Raw genomic sequence first — 6,000 nt, forward strand, 5'->3', positions numbered from 1 at the left:
AATGTAGTACACAGTGGGGGGTTTAAACTTGGAGTTGGGACTGGTTGATGCTTTAAGGAAAGAGCTTGTACAAATTTACAGCGCGACAGTTGTCTCGAACATTATCGGTGTGCTGCGGTGCAGGGACAGTTCTCACGGCCCCTACCGCCCCTCCGTCTTGTCACTTTGGGTGAGGGGGGGACAGGACTTCTTGGCGTTGGAGGGCGGTTGCAGATGCACTGCAGGGGGCTCTCTCCTCCTGACTGCGGTCTTGCAGAACATCTACAAGGCGCCGGAGCGTGTCCGTTTGCTCCCTCATTAGACCAAGCAGCGTTTGAGTCGCCTGCTGGTCTTCCTGCCGCCACCTATCCTCCCGTTCCATGTGTGTGCGATGCTGCTGACACAGGCTCTCCCTCGACTGTCTCTGCTCTGCCGCCTCCGCTCTGGAGCTGGCCATCAGTTCCTGGAACATGTCGTCCCTTGTCTTTTTCTTTCGGCGTCTAATCTGAGCCAGCCTCTGCGAGGGGGATGGCGGGGCAGTCCGGGAAGGACCCGAAGCTGTGTGATGCGAAAAAGTAGGTGATTTCCTTGAACAAATACATGTTTTCCAACAGTAAACACAGTCTAGTCAGTTTCAGTTAAGAAGACCAAACAGGGAACCAAGTCTCAGGAGATCTCGGAACTAGTCCGAGATTTCGGAATACGCTCTCATTGGCGGCGCGATTGCACTGGATAGTGCACAAGCGAGGAGAGACAGCTGCATCCCTCTTGCACAAAGTCCTGGTAAGCCTTACAGTACAGAGTGCTTATCAGTCACTGCTTAGCTGTGCTCTCCTGCTGGAGGCAATGTGCAAAGCAGAAAAGATGAGCGTTATGCGGCACCTCCCGCCAGTGAACGGGAAAGACCCCTGTATGCGTTTCCTCTGTGGCCTGCAACACGTGGCTGTTAAGCGAGGGTCATTCTTATGCAAAGTAAAACTCTGTTAAGCGAGGGTCATTCTTATGCAAAGTAAAAGTCTACCATGCACAATAGTAACAGTACACTAATTCCACTAATTAGATGCAGCACTTCCACAACGACATCACCCTGAGGCGTGTCAGGCGCACACAGAGAGAGCGGATGCTAACAGAAGCCCTGCACAGACCAGGACCATACGCTGCCATGCTCGTCGAGGCGATGGTCCCCCTGTACCTGAGGATGGCCTGGCGCGGAAGAGTGTGCTTCAACGGAGCACCCAATAAAGCACCTCTCCCAAGAAACCTCTTGCTGAGGCTTTTCCAGCTGCTCTCTGAGAGCTTTTTTGAACTATCCCCAGAGGACTATTGCTCCATTGCTGTTTGTGTAGACCTGCTGTTTGTCTAGTTTCATATTTAAAAATTGTTATATAGTATTTCTATTTTTTATATATATCCCTGTTTCTTAAAAAAATAAATGTATCCCTGTTTGTAGCACTTACCGCCTGATCCTTCCCCTGATTCCGAGTCCGGGTTAACGGGCGGGGACGGTTGGTAGGGGATCTCTGTGAGGGTGATGAAGAGATCCTGGCTGTCAGGGAAAGCGGGAGTGGGTTCGATGTCGCCTGCGCCGTCCTCAACAGACCCTTCCTCATCTTCCCCATCGGCGAACAGGGAGGGGGAACTGTCCCGGTACACTATTCCGTCCTCGGAGTCCACCGTCACTGGTGGGGCACTGGTGGCAGACCCACCTAGAATGGCATGCAGTGCCTCGTAGAAGCGGCATGTCTGGGGCTGGGCTCCGGAGCGTCCGTTTGCCGCTCTGACTTTTTGATACCCTTGTCTTAGGTCCTTCACTTTCACGCGGCACTGCATCGCATCCCGGCTGTATCCTTTGTCTTTCATGGCTTTAGAGACCTTCTCGAAGGTCTTCGCGTTCCGCTTGTTGGAGCGCAGCTCCGAGAGCACAGACTCCTCGCCCCACACAGCGATCAGATCCTGGACTTCCCGGTCAGTCCATGCTGGGGACCTCTTTCTATTCTGGGATTGCCCGGACTCCTCTGCTGGAGAGCTCTGCATCGTTGCAGGTGCTGCGGAGCTCGCCCCGATGTGCAACCAGAACGTCAGATTCAAACCGCCCAGACAGGAAAATGAATTCAAATTTTCGCGGGTCATTTCCTGTGTGGCTGGCCAGAGAATCCAAGCTCGGAATGCTGTCCAGAGCGTCAACAGAGTGGTGAACTGTGGGATAGCTCCCGGAGCTGCTAAGTTCGATTAGCATCCACACCAAGCCTAATTCGAGCTAGCAAGTGCGAATTTAGCGTTACTCCACCTGCCGGGGTGGAGTACCAAATTCGAACTAAAGAGCCCTCTAGTTCGAATTAAATGGCTTCCTGGTGTGGACGGTTGAGCGGTTAGTTCGAATTAACGCTGATAAATTCGAATTAAAGTCCTAGTGTAGACCAGGGCTGAGTGTAGCAAAATCCTTTTAATAAAGGAGGGAAACAATGTGGCATCACCATTGGAGAAACACCACAAACCAGATTATAACACAAACCATAAGCAAAAAAAAACCAATCCACCTCCAAGTACGTTTGGCAATGTCCTTTCCCCCTTAGGGTCTTAAGTCCAATCACCCCAAAGTCCAACAACCCAAAAGTCTCTGTCTCTGGTCAGTGCCCCCTCAGAGTTCAACAGTTTATCTGCAGAGTTTTACCCCCCCAGCCTGGGTGGAAATGGGGAGGGCACACACAGGGTGTTAAGGGGCACCTTACGTGGGCCGGGGCCAACTGCTCCACCTCTCTGTGGAGTTCTGCTGCAGCCTTCACCACGACCAGCTCCACTCCACCAGCTGTGCTGCTCCTCCAGCCGACCCGCGAACTGCTCCACTCCGCTCACTGTTCCATGGGCTGCTCCAACATGCTGCAAACTGCTCCGCCTCTCCATGGAGTTCTGCTGCAGCCTTCACCACGACCAGCTCCACTCCACTCCACCAGCTGTGCCACTCCTCCAGCTGACCCGTGAGCCGCTCCCGCAAACCACTCCGCTCACTGTTCCATGGGCTGCTCCAACATGCTGCAAACTGCTCCGCTCTGCCAGCCGCTTAGCGATAGATCTTCAGGCTCCCCCACTAGTTAATACAGCACGCAGTGATCTCAGCTCAGTAAGCTTAGCTCTTTTAGTGATTTCAGCTTGTAGTAGAGGAGTCCCGGTGCTGGTGCACCATTGGCCCAATGTGAATTCAGGTCAGCAGCCTCTAGACAGACTTCTAAAGGATTCAAAATTAGCTCTGCTCTTCAACAGTGGAGAGAGGAGGAAGGGCAATTGGTGTTCCAGGCCCTCAAAAGGGGTCCATACCATCAGGTGTATACACACACACACACACACACACACACACACACACACACACACACACAGTCCCCAACCTCTCTCACTTCACTGGGTTGAGGCACCCATGTCCCTTGTCTAGCAAGTGCTACTTAATGGATAGTGAGACATCTCTGTCCTAACGCAGTCTCATAGCTCCTCATTCACATAATCAGGGTGACAACACTTTATTCCTCCTCCCCAATAACAAAGAAATTGGGGATCCCAGAGCTGTCAAAATAACCATCCCAGAGTGCCGTGGGCTATGCTAGGTGGAGGGGGTGCGCCAATGCAAATACCTGAAATTCCTTTCCATACTCCCCATACTTCACCACCAGATGTCAGGGTAGAGCTCATCCTGACTCTGCTTACATATGTATAATAAGGGTGCATTCAGTCATAGGCCCCTGTTACTGTAGCAACTGAGCACCTCACAATCACATTTGTCCTCACAATACCCCTGTGAGGTAGGGAAGTACTATTATCACATATTCTATATGGGGGATTGAGGCACATAGAGCTAAGTGATTTGACCAAGATCATGCAGGAAGCCTATAGCAAAGTAGAGAATTGAACATGTGTCTCTTTCCATACAGGCTAATTTCCTTACAGTTTGGTACTATCAGTCCCTGACAGACTATCCACCAGTTTAGAGTAGCCAGATTGCAGGGCCCTCAGGCAATCCCCCTCTAGCCTTCTGTATGCTCCCTCCTGCCCCTGGCATCCTCCCTGGTGCAAGGCACGGAGGGGAGCAGACTGTTCCAATAGCTCTACTCTGGCTAGAGAATGTCCTTAGGCTGGGGGTATTCCTTGGAGACCATTTTCCCGCCTTTCTTTTATGGTCCCTTTATGCTGTTCGGCTGGTGTAAAGGGGCTGGAGTAGAAAACAGCTTTTTGTCTCTGTAGATCCATCTCTTCCTCTGGCCTTCTATGCTGGATTTTTCCTCAGGAGGGGGCGGTCTGACCCCAGCTCAGGCAATTACAGTCTGCCTACTTAAATGTCCACTGCAGTTTCACTTTGTGATGGTGGAATTCTTCACTTGTCACTTCCCTTCCTAAAGTGTTTAGTAGTTCACTGTTACACAGCTGTTGGGTTCGGCCTCCTTTCCCTGGTGTGTGAAGTGATTTCTAGATATTCTTTCCCTCCCTCCCAAGGGCACAACTATAGTTAATGTTTGTAAAATACTTTAAGATGCTCAGATGACAATCACCATCAGTCATTTGTATTAAAGCCTTTGTCTTTCTTTCTTTGCCCCACATTAGTTTGAGGATGCACCAATTTGGAGCTTTGCTTGAAATCCACCCATTGGACAGGTGCTCCTGCCACTCATTCTTTCTTGTCCAAATAAATGTTCTAACGATAGCATAGTTTTCTGCTAAAATATGTTTACATAGGGACGCAGCACGGGCCACTTGTCAGAGCGTAGAGCTGAGCTCTGCTACAGACTTGCTATGTGACCTTGAGCAAATCACATGAATCTCTTTGTGCTTCAAGTCTGAGAGAGGATGGGAGATGTAGGATTGGAGAGGGGTAGGCCAGCCAGGAGTAGAAAGATGTCAGCACAGAAGTGGCAGCAGAAGCCATATTAGAAGCAGGGGTTAGAGCACTCAGAGAAAGCGTGTGAAGTGAGAAGAGGAGGGTCCAGGTACCAGAGCCCTGTGGGACTCCTGAATAGAGGAGGAGGAGGAGTTGCTAAAAGAGATGCTGAAGGAACAGCCAGAGAAATAGAAGGAAAACCAGTGAGCACAGTATCACAAAAGAATAGGCTGAATGTGATGTTGAGGAGGATAGTATGGCTGTCAGAGTCACTGCATTGGTCAAGGAGGATGAGCATAGACATGCGGCCAGGAAGAGGTCAGAAATATTGGTGAGAGTGGTTTGGATGGAATGAGAGAGGCAGGAACCAAGTTAGAGTTGTAGTGATGCTTGAAGCACCAGTTATAAATGGCATATTTGAGGAGTTTAAAGGTGAAGAGGGAAAAGGAGAGTCTGGAGAGATGTGGGGGAGACTAGAACATGGTTAGTGGAATAGGGGGAGATATTTATTCTCTTTTAGTATTTTCTAGTATTCCCAAGTGAATCTTTATAGGTAAGAATGTATGTGTGGTATCTGTCTGTCTATTACAAGTTGCCCATGACTCTGATCTCAGGTAAATAGACAAGCTACACTCTTTTAAAGGTGAATTTAAAGCTTATTTCAAAATTAAAGTAAAATGCTGCCTGAGCTTCTAAATCAACAAGAGAATAGGTGTAAACAAATATATTCAGTGTAAAAGTGAAACAGAATGCTTTATAGCTGCCAGAACCTGGGGCATTGTCTAGGCACTGAAACTGCACAGGTTTCACTTACATTGATTTTTTAAACTGGTTTTGTTAAATTGGCGCAAAACCCTGATTAGACACTTTTTCTGTTAATTCAGCTTAATTCTGTTTAGCTTAAGTCTGTAAGGAATCAGTTTAAGCTAAATCAACATAAGCCACTAATAAACCAAAATAACAGTTTCTGTACAAAAACTTGTCCTTAATTAACTAAACCATACTACTGTAGTTAAATTAGTGTAAGTTAGGCCTGGTCTACACTAGGACTTTAAATCGAATTTAGCAGCGTTAATTCGAATTAACCGCTCAACCATCCACACCAGGAAGCCGTTTAATTCGACCTAGAGGGCTCTTTAGTTCGAATTCGGTACTCCACCCCG

At 48.9% G+C, this 6,000-nt stretch overlaps 1 long non-coding RNA gene across 1 annotated transcript in view; it reads right to left on the reverse strand.

Annotated features, from left to right (window-relative positions):
• LOC123366311 overlaps positions 1-3,661 on the reverse strand; it is a 42,872-nt gene extending 39,211 nt beyond the window's left edge. Inside the window, exon 1 of the long non-coding RNA XR_006578038.1 lies at positions 3,600-3,661. This is a non-coding gene — a long non-coding RNA (uncharacterized LOC123366311). The remainder of the gene's footprint in view (positions 1-3,599) is intronic.
• Between the last annotated feature and the right edge of the window lie 2,339 nt (positions 3,662-6,000).

This window comes from Mauremys mutica, chromosome 1, assembly GCF_020497125.1.
Source record: "Mauremys mutica isolate MM-2020 ecotype Southern chromosome 1, ASM2049712v1, whole genome shotgun sequence".
NCBI lineage: Eukaryota > Metazoa > Chordata > Testudines > Geoemydidae > Mauremys > Mauremys mutica.